We start from the raw sequence: 10,794 nt of genomic DNA, 5'->3' as shown, positions 1-10,794 counted from the left end.
TGAAGTACAATTTGGACCAACATTTATACAACATTCCGAAGTAACTAAAAAGTCATGCTTACGCATCCTCTCCTTATCAGTCGAGCCCCTCACCCATCGGAATGAGTGAGTGACCCCTAAGTAATATGGGGCCCTCTCCTTAACAGTCGAGCATGCTTACGCATCCTGCCGGTCCTTGCCCTCAGCGGACAAGTAGTTTCAATTTACTTATTGGGCTCTCAAATAAGTCAAAAAAAGGTTTAGTGCTTGGCTAACTATTTGTAAATTTAGACTCTTTTGGAAGGATGAGACATCCAATGTGAGTTTCAAACCTGGGGAATTGTGAGCATAAAATGGACAATAGAAGCTGATATTGGCAAGTTTGGTACCCAAATTTGTCCAGTTAAATTTGAGAGTTTAGTCCAAACATTTTTAACAAATAAAAATTATCTTTCTTTTCAAAACAACAGAGAAACCATTTAATGGAAAGTCTCTACTTAAATGTTTCACCATTTTGGAAAGACATTGTACAAAAAGTTCTCATGGTTCACTTTTATGCCAAATAACTGAAAACAAGAGCACAACCAAGAGTTCAAAAAGTGTATAATATAGTCACTACTATATTTTAAATCATAAATTTACACAATCTGCTTCCTTTTAAATAACTAAATAACGATATTAAATATTGAAATTGACACAATAATAATTCACTGGTGATAACTTTACACAATTTGATTCTCCATTAACAACTAAATAGATATAATGAAGATTGAAATTTACACAAACTTCCCAAATAGTTATACTGAAGATTGAAATTTACACAATCTGCTTCCTAAATAAATACACTAAACACAGAAATTGGCCTAATCTCCTCCCTTCCCATAACCAAAACTAACCTCCAACCTAGAAAAACAACTATTAATAATAAAAAAATATAAAAAAACATTAAAATATTTAATGGTTTTTATAAATACACTAAACACAGAAATTGGTGCAATCTCTCCCTTCCCATAACCAAAGCTAACGGCTAAATTAAAAAAAAAACTATTAATAATAAAAAAAAAGAAAATATATTTAATAATTTTTGTATTTCAAAATTTCAAAAACTTTAAATTAGATGATAGTTCCAATAGTTAAAAAAAAACATAGAGTAGTCCAAATCTTTATTTAAAAAACTAGAGACAAGCGTTACATGTGTAGTTATTTTAATGCTTTAAATTGTAGAAACGTTAAGTTAGACAACAGTTAAAATAATTAAACAGAAATAAAATTCGGTTCAATATGCTTCATTTTCCACTGTTACCTCGTTCGGATAAAAGAAATTAGAGAAAAATATGGTCAATAGCGCCATGACGATTATGCAGAGTTCGACAAAATGTAAATGCACTCTCCAAGTAGGCAAGCGTGACCAGACGAACTCCATCACTCACAAAAGCAGAATCGATAAGAATTTTTTGTGAAAATGACAAAATATTGTTTTCTGCCCTATTTTATTTGCACAACAGGATGACACTGAAGTTTCCAGCTATGATAGGAAGGTAGTTCCTGAAAGTTCACATCAATGGTTAATAGAGTGTTTCATGTGTTTCACAATAAATGAAGTTGGTAGGTAAAAACTAACTCACAGCTGTCATTATCAATGCAACAATATCCAGTACCCTCTAGTTATGGTTGCTTTTTCTTCCATTCCCTGAGCTCATTTGTTTGATCAAATTTCGTTTGTTGAAAGTTAATTTTGAATCCAATTACTTCATATTTAAATATATAAATGTGGCATGTTATTCAGAATTCTCCTCCTAATTCTCAGCACCCTGCTGCATAATAACTGCTTGATGTAGATAGTAGTTATAGAGGAAGTCCATGTTTGCAATTTGATTTTAGAATTAATGTTAGTGTTCTTGCTTTGGTACTTTGGTCTATGCAGTTTTCCTCCTTTTCTGGACTTGTGAAGTTGTCTAGGAACCTTTTCATAAGGCTTTTGGGAAGCTGTCATGGATGGTTATTTAGGTTAAGATGAGAGAAAAAAAGAAAAGGTTAAGAAGGATCTTACTTTTCAATGTCCTTTGCTGGTACATCATATTGTCCGCTGATGCATTTTTGAATCTGCCTGCAGGATCTGGTGTGCAAGACATTCTATGAGCTATGGTTTGTAGACCCTTCAAATGGCAGAACATACACAACAATTAGTCAATGTGTTAGCTATGTTGAACAACCATCAACCATTAGTTATTATCATCAAACATACTTTGGCTTTGGATTTCTGTCTTAGGAGCACTGGAACAAGTGTGGTGTTACAAACATCTGTCCGAAATCGTTGTGAATTGATGTGCAAATGTTTGCTAGAAAGTATTCTGAAGGTATTTTGATTGATCTGAATGCTTTTATGGAGTTAATATACTATTGTATACGTATTTTAGGAATTGTTTAAATACATAGAAGTTAAATTTCTTCCATTGCTGGATTAGTTGGTGCCATTTATTTTGCTAGGTGGAAGAATCAAATAGCTTCGACTCTGAAACTCGTGCACTTCCATATGCGTTGGCTTTGCATGCATTTTACATTGTGGATCCAACCTTGTGCACACCATCATCTGATCCATCATGATTTGTGATCACGCTTCAACCTTACGTTAAAACTCAGGTAAACATTTGAGGCCTACTCATCCTATATGGTTATAAAATATTTCCCTTGTTTTGACATTAATGATTTAATGTCAGTAAAGATTATGAAAGATGCATTTTGAAGACATGGACTGATTTCTTTTATGAAATATGGTATAAAATGAAAGGCCACCTAAACAGAAGTCATTCTGGTATCTTCTTGTGTTTTTTTACAGTGAACTCCACTTCGTAATGTTTGCAGTTCTCAGAATTGTTTTGTTGGTTGCAACCATCTTGGCATTCTTTTCTGATTATACAGGTGGACAATCGTGCAGTTGCCCAGCTGCTTCAAAGCATTGCATTTTTTAATGATGCAGTCCTTCCTTTACTCCGAAGGCCACCTCCGAATTTTGTTGAAGTACTCGAGCGTTACTTGAGACAACTAAGAGTCTGCTGCCCTTTCCTATCAGTTGTACACGTACGTATAAAGTCATTGTTTGTCTTTGCTACTGTGCTTTTATTGCTTTCCATATGTGCTTTCTCTCTAAGTTTCGTGCATTTCAATTTTGAAGTAAATTTGTAATTAATTATCCATGACTGGGAGATATTAATATTTAACTATTAGTGTATCAGTGGGAAAATGTCATTGAGTTATAGTTGGTGAGAGTAGTGTCTAGAAACCAGTTTCTTTTTTGCGAGTAAAATTGCATCTTAATTTTCTGTGGCTTTTCCTTTTCTCTTTAGGTTTGTTTTTTCCTTTTAAAGTAGAGTAGCCTGTCATGGGAATAAATGAAATCCACATTACAATATACTACTCTCTCAAGTTAACATTCCTTGTTATATTACTATAATTATAAATCACCTTTGGTTGTGTGTGGTGGTTATAAGAGGATATTGACATTGAATTGGACTGCAATCAAATTTAATGTGTCCTTTCACTTATTAGATATCTAATGTGTTTTTTTCTTTCTTTGCTGCTCGGGTTAGAATGGTCAGTTCCAACCTAGAAACACATCGGTGTTGTGCGGGCTTGGAGAAGAATTGCAATTTCATAATTTTATCCACCTGACTCTCAAACATTTCTTGTGATGAAAATATTCATGTCCATATTGTGATCAAAGCAAATTTGATTTTCAAATCATACCTCACAGTTTTCAAGTATTAAAATGTCACATCTTACTTTTGTTCTGACTTGTCCATGTACATGCTTACATATATGACCTATCAAAGTTTTCATATATTTGTAGATTACTAGAGAAGTTGTGTCTTTGTCAAATAGTTAACGCCCCTGATTTTCAAATTTAAATGGGAATTACAAAATCAATTTGGAATTTTCTTCCATGATCTTGTATGCAGTTGCCAGTGTACTATACGACTGTGTTGTCATATTGATGAATTCACTCTTTTCTAGCCTAGTCTGTTGTTCTGTCTTTGAGTCTCCAGTGCCATGCCTTTCAGGGTGCTTTTGTATTTTTATTTTCATTCGTATTTTTGAAAACAAATGTCCACCAGTTTTACTGGGGTTCTAGTTCCACACGTCTGTCATTGGATTTCTACTGTATAGGGCACATTCATGTTGTTGTCTCTCTGAAGTTTCATATGACTTGTGGTCAAAATTTTACTCTGACAAGGCCGCTATTCATGTGATATTTTTGTTTCATTTACTGTCTTTTCTCATCTCTTCTGATGCAATCAGTGCTTCAGGCTTTGAAAAACAGGGTATGTAACTGTTGATGCAAGTTACAGTTATTTATTTTGCTGGTGTGACTGGTGCAAGAAAAGCAGGCTTCTTTCTTTGTATTTTGCTGCTGTTGTGCACTCATATTGTTTTACTGCAATATTTTCAGGTAGGATACCCTTTGGGTTTCTCTCATGTTATTCTGCTTGCAGTTGCCCTGTCATGGACTGTCAACATTTCATAGAGAGCTTGTATGCTGCCACTTTCTGTTGAATGAATCAGGTCTGTCATCTTAGAAAAAATTGTATCTCTTTTGGTTATAATTCTCCCACCATGGAGTCACTTCTTGATTGCCAGATAATTACATTTTTAATATAACTGTAGTTTTTTGGCCTAATTATAATTTAAGAGAATTTACAGACCTCAGCATGGATCAACTTCAATCATTGAAACTAGGGCATCACACATGAAATTCTCCAACAACTCTCTGTCTTATGCAACAACCCATTCCATACATGGATCCTTGAAGATTTCACATAACATGCTTTGTACAAATCACTCCAATCATTGGAGTATCATGGTCATCTCACTTACCAATATTTTACAGGTTCATATTGCTTCAATCATTGAATACTTGGGCACCACACACACTAAATCCCTCTGACTATTCTTTCTCATAGGCGGTGTTGCACTCCATGTATGGATCCTGGAAGATTTCAGATGACATGTTACTGCAGAACCTGTTCATCACCTTGTGCCACAGCATTGTCATCATTTTTATGTCTCCTCCCATGTCATCATGATTGTATGGATCTACTGAAGTGAGCCATGTTGAAGGAAACACATCCAGAACAACATGTAAAGTGATAATTTAAAGTTAATTGAGGATATGTTAACAAATAAACTCATATAAAGATACTTAAATCTAGGATATGTTTAAACTTAAGATACACACACATTCTGAAATTTAATCGTGAACTTTATCTAGATTTCACTTTTTCAAATATCATACATTCTCCCAGGTCCAAGAGTCTGAAATTAGTAATGCCATTCTAGGGAAAACAAAGATTATTTTCATCACATTCTTTTACCATAATTTCAACTGACCAGGGAGTAGTGCTACACTCGCACTCTTGTCACTCACAAGCTCCTCTACCTTGATCTCATATTAGTAAGCCCAATCAAGGCTATCATCATCATTACTCTTGTCCTTTGTAATATTAAATGGGATGAGCACTGCTACCACAGTTGTTAGCTTGATGTTCACCACCAAATCAATCTGGCAATGTTCACTCTCTAATGTAAGGTGACTTTGAGCAAAAGATGAGTCAGATTGTTAATAACATCTAGCACTGTGAGGATTGGTGAAAACTCAATCAGAAAGACGACATCAATGATGAAAGCTATTTTTAATTAGAGTTTGACTGAACTTGTTGGTTTCTGTGGTTAAACACCCATGTTACAGTTTTTATTTTGTTGCTAGTCAACTATTATTTAAAAAATTATTTTAATAGATTTTTAAAACATATATAAAAATTTGTGAAACCGAAGTCTCATTTACTGAGGTTTTCTGGGTGTTAGAACCCTCCCAAGTAACACAAGATTTTGAAAAAATGTTTTGTTGTTTGCTGATTTTAATGTGTCATCTTTACAATTGAGTGTGTATATTGTTTGGTTGTTATGTGTAGCATATTATGCTGGGGACGAACTCCTCACATGTTCCACCTGGGTTTGGTAATGGTTCCAGTGTACCAGCTGGTCTTGGCCCACACCAATTTGTCAATCTGCATAAGTAAGTTCCAAATGGAACCAATTACCCAAATCCCAATGTCAAACTGACTCCAAGGATGCAAGGAAATGTTGAGCTTCCTAATCACACAACAATTGAGGCCTATTGAAGGCAGCATGAGGTTTTAGCCCAGGTATCCTTTTCATTTATAAGATGATTTCACAGCTCTCAAAGTTGTTCATGTTTCAAGATATCTACATTTATACATTTATTTGGGGAGGTAGCTTTGACAAATTTTATCAAATAGAATGCATGATTTTTTTCTTGTAAGAATTTCCAATGTTTTGGGTCACGATTTGGATATTTTCTCAAAGCATCTCTCACTACTCGAGTCTGTTTTTCAAATTCTTTTCCATATTTTCTAAAATTGTTGTGGCTGTAATAATAGTGGGAATGTAGACTAGATTGTTAGAGGAGGGTTTGTCACTATGTATGGTATTGTGACAGTGCTATATGGATTTTTCTTGCAAACATTTATCATTTGACTTTTTATAAATGGGTAGGTTGTGCTCAGGGCAATAATGTTCCTACTACTTTTATGACATTTAACCAAACCTGATTTCCATCATAGATTCTTCAAGAGGTAAGATTGTCTACTTTCTCATGCTTTCGATTGCATCTGAGAAATTCGTAAGTTAATTGTGTCTCTTCTCTCCTATACCCGAGTTACAATATTATTTATCTTGGTTTCTGCAATTATGATTAGCAGTTCTGTTTTTATGTGATTGGCATCCCAGTTACTTGTTAACTGGGATCAAAAGTTACAATCCACGATGTGTTTAGTGCCAAAATCACCTCTTTGTTATCCCCTGTACTTGTTGCAGGTACGATATTTGCTCAAGAGAGGAGCATATGTTGTAGGTTGTACTGTTATAGAATAGAAACACTGCTTCCTGCTCTCTTGCTTGGCCTTCATGTAGTTGTGGCCTATTTTCTGGGGATTCACTGTCTAATGGTGGCTTTCAAGTCACAGGACAGGTTCATGACTGCCAATGTTTTTGGCCAACCATATATCTTGTGAAGAATCCCAATGCTTTTGTCACAGGTTTCTTCAACAAGCAACCATGCACATTGGAAATGTTCCTTCCTTGTTACTGATATGTTCAGTTTTGTGGTGTTTTTGGATAGATTAATTGATGGTATTGCATTTACAGTATGCAAGCTAATTTGTGATACAAATTTTCTGATATTGTATCAAATGTTGGATTTTTGAGCTACAAAATGTAGGATTCTCCTCCTCCACTTCAATACAGGCACAATCATGGCCTATTGCTATGAAAAATTAGGACTTAGTAGCCATTGCCAAAAAGTCTTTGTGAATATCAAGATCCCTTAAATTATATGAACAAAGACTGGTAAGTAATGTCACTGATATATTGTGCATGGTTTGAACAAGTTTGTCACAATCCTTCCTAGAGTACACAACAACAGTCTCAGATAGCTGGACAAAATGTTATTTGCACAGATTTAGGATCCACTAATCCAACTGATCTTTGCTGTCGGCTAGAAGGATGTCCATATTCTTTTAACTCTAAATCTTTTTGAAAAGAGGGAGTTGATATATATTCAAAACTAAAACAAGTGGGTACAGTAGGTGAATGCTCCATTTTGATGATTGTGCTAAATTTGTCTCTCCAAAATTTGTACACTTGTTCAAAGTCAAACCCCATCATACCTTGTGTCAATTTTCCTACAGTATGATGCCCGGAATGCTTTGGATGTCCATGTTCAGAAAGGGCAGTATTGACCTTGTCTTCAAACACCTTCTCCTGTGTGTGTTCACTTTGATTCTGTGTATGGAAATTGGAATTGTCAGTCTGAATTAGACAATAAAAACTACATGTGTTATCAGTATTGGGAGAATGGGAAGCTGAAGCTAGGGTCTAGACTCGAAGATACTGGATCTTTCACATATGGAATTTCGCATGTCTTAATTCCAATTCATCAGTAGAACTCTTTTTTGTTGCCCTTCATGTAGTTGTGGCCTATTTTCTGGGGATTCACTGTCTAATCAGTACAAAGTCAATTATACAGCTTGCTGGCAAGCATCTTTTGTCAAGCCAACATATGGAATAATACATTACAGCTATAAACTATAATTCTTGTGTGCATCTCTCTATGTCCATTAATGTCTGTCTATGTGTATGCATCGATTTGTTTGCATACATCTACATCTTATATGTATTTATGTGAGATTTGAATTTCAACACTTCTCATCATGAGCAAAAATAGAACAAGAGTGTCTCTGAAAATGCCTTTACTGCTATTTATAAGTCATTACCTGAAGCTCCAAGGAAAAAAAAAGGTCTCTAACTAAAGCCCGATCCCTGTTCTACCTAGACAAGCTCTCTGCAATCATATATCCAAGGAGGTCGACAGTCCACTCACATCTTTTGTTCACTTGAATATCTTGATGTAACTTCAACCTAAAAATTTTGAAAATACCCATGCTACTTCAAACTTGTTGTATGGGCTCTTGTCCTTGAGAAATGCCCTACGGAGATATAGCCTTTGGCATGATACATGAAAACAGTAAACAGTCCTCCAACCTCCACTCCCTTTGTAGAGACACCAACAGAATAATATAGGACTTCCATCTAACTTATTTTACTTAAGCCTCAATATAAATCCCAAAAAAAACAGAGTTGAGGAAATAATGAAGTGGATTAAATCACTCAGGACGGTTTCCAGCATGGTGACCTCATTTATGAACTTGGCAGAATAGTGGCAATTACGACATATGCACTTCTTGCGCTTTTGATGAGACTTCAGTGGTCTTTACAACTTGCTGAAAAGCACAAACAAAATATAAGCTTCTTCCTCTTGTAAAACAATGCAAATTCCCACCACTCCTATTGCACATCATGTGATGATCACTACCACCTGCTCCTGTTTCTTATCATGCAGCATAAAGTGCACATCAGGTACATCCCCTGCTTCCTTCATCAACCCTGTCAGTCACTGCAATTCTGCATAGATCTCCTCTGTCTGTGGGTGTGATCTATCTCCTACAACAAATGTATGCACTTTGTTCTTAACCTCAATCCAACTATATATTATTAATTATATTTTTAATATAGTTTTTTTATGAAGAACCCAAAGAACCCAACCCGAAGAACCCAAGCACCCGAAGAACCCAAGAACCCGTTAAAGGAAAAGAACCCAATTTTTTTTTTTTTGAAGAACCCGGTTCTTCATGGAAGAACCCGGTTCTTCTGGGTTCGTCTGGGAAGAACCCGTACCCGAATCCGGTACTTGGGTGCGGGAACCCGGGATGGGTTCGAGAACCCCACCCCCGGGTGCGAGTACCCATGCAACACAGGTCCACATCCTCTTCTTACATAAGAGCTTGAATCTCTCAGCGTATCCAAATTTACAACCAACAACTACTTGGCAGATTCTCATGCTGTTTGCAATCCCCCAAAGCTTGATTATTGCTAATTGCAACATTTGGAGGCCTAGAATAGACCCTTAATCCGGAGCATTTGCTCCTGACAATGCAAAGCTCTTTGTAGACAACTTTAAGACCTAGTGGCATTGAAATGTTGGAGCAATAGAATTATGTATTGTTTAGGTACTCTACATCTTGCAAAGAGGGCAAGGTAGATGTGGAAAGGACATAGGTTGTTAGTTAGAAAGCGCTTGAGACCATTGTTATATACAGTGATAACAAAACTCATCTTCACTTGGTTCCTAGCTGGAGTTTACTTTAAAAATCTTTGACATTTTATCTCTGCAAGATTTTTCTACAACATCCTGAATCCACATCAATTGGAGTTTTTGAAGTGTTTCTTGGTTCCCTGGCCCGGTCTTCTTCCTTTGGTGCCAGTACACCAACATCATTTTTCAGTGTTGGTTCCTCTGCCTTTATATATTTCTCCATTGCTTCCTCATTTTCCAGTTCAAGCCCTATATAGCATTAATAATAGTGTCATACTTGGACTCCAATTGGTGTAGCCTAAGGCCTCTAAAGAACACCATTATCATGAAGCATTTTTTTATCACTTTCATAAGCTAGTGATTCCTCAATGTGATCAATGATCTTCAAAGATTTGAGATTATATGATGGAATCTTGTAATGGATCAATGTCAATTGTTTTTTTGGAACAGTGGTTGGTTCCATGAATATAGCAAGATATTTTTCACATGACAAGTTTGTTGAACTAGCAAACGGTGTCACTGAAATTTGCAAACCCTAGAAGTCTAGAAGGATATGACTTTTATTGAAATCTTGTTCCTAAGGGTTTGTGAAACCCTAGAACAAGACCTAGAATGCTAAATGGTACATGGTTAAAACTTAATTGTGCAGGCTTAAAAATTACATTCTCAAAGTATATATAATGCCTTCAACTACACTGAAATAAGCCAAGGATAGATAGAAAGGACACCTGCTTAGAAATAAATATTGTTCATGCTATAAGCCTTTTGGAAAAAATCCACAAACATATTCATAGGATGGAACTTTTCTTATCCTTTTATCAATTAGTTCTATCTCATAAATATGCTCTTCCTTCTTTTCTTTATTGCCAGATTTAAGTATCTCACCATCTAGTGTCCTCTATTCTAAACTTGTCTCACCATAAGTTTTAGTTGTATTCACATAGATCTCCAACCTGCCTTTAGGATATCATGCATTAAAATTTAAAATCTATGTAAATAACATGACACACTAATGATTTCATGGCACACCAAGTGGTTCAATCAATTCATGTTCCATTATGGATGGACATGGCTCGCATCTAGAGAAA

General features: G+C 35.6%; 1 long non-coding RNA gene across 1 annotated transcript; it reads left to right on the top strand.

Moving 5' to 3' along the window:
* The first annotated feature begins 1,904 nt into the window (after positions 1-1,904).
* On the top strand, positions 1,905-7,268 carry LOC149236146 (uncharacterized). Its single transcript, XR_016268380.1, has 6 exons — positions 1,905-2,336; positions 2,467-2,619; positions 2,899-3,027; positions 5,946-6,179; positions 6,550-6,629; positions 6,871-7,268. It is a non-coding gene; the product is annotated as an uncharacterized LOC149236146 (long non-coding RNA).
* The last annotated feature ends 3,526 nt before the right edge of the window (positions 7,269-10,794 follow it).

Source organism: Pinus tabuliformis, chromosome 8, assembly GCF_031772625.1.
Source record: "Pinus tabuliformis cultivar Carrire ecotype Pingquan chromosome 8, CPIR1, whole genome shotgun sequence".
Taxonomy (NCBI): domain Eukaryota; kingdom Viridiplantae; phylum Streptophyta; class Pinopsida; order Pinales; family Pinaceae; genus Pinus; species Pinus tabuliformis.
Note: the sequence above shows the minus strand (reverse complement) of the source record. Positions and strands in the feature narration are given on the sequence as shown.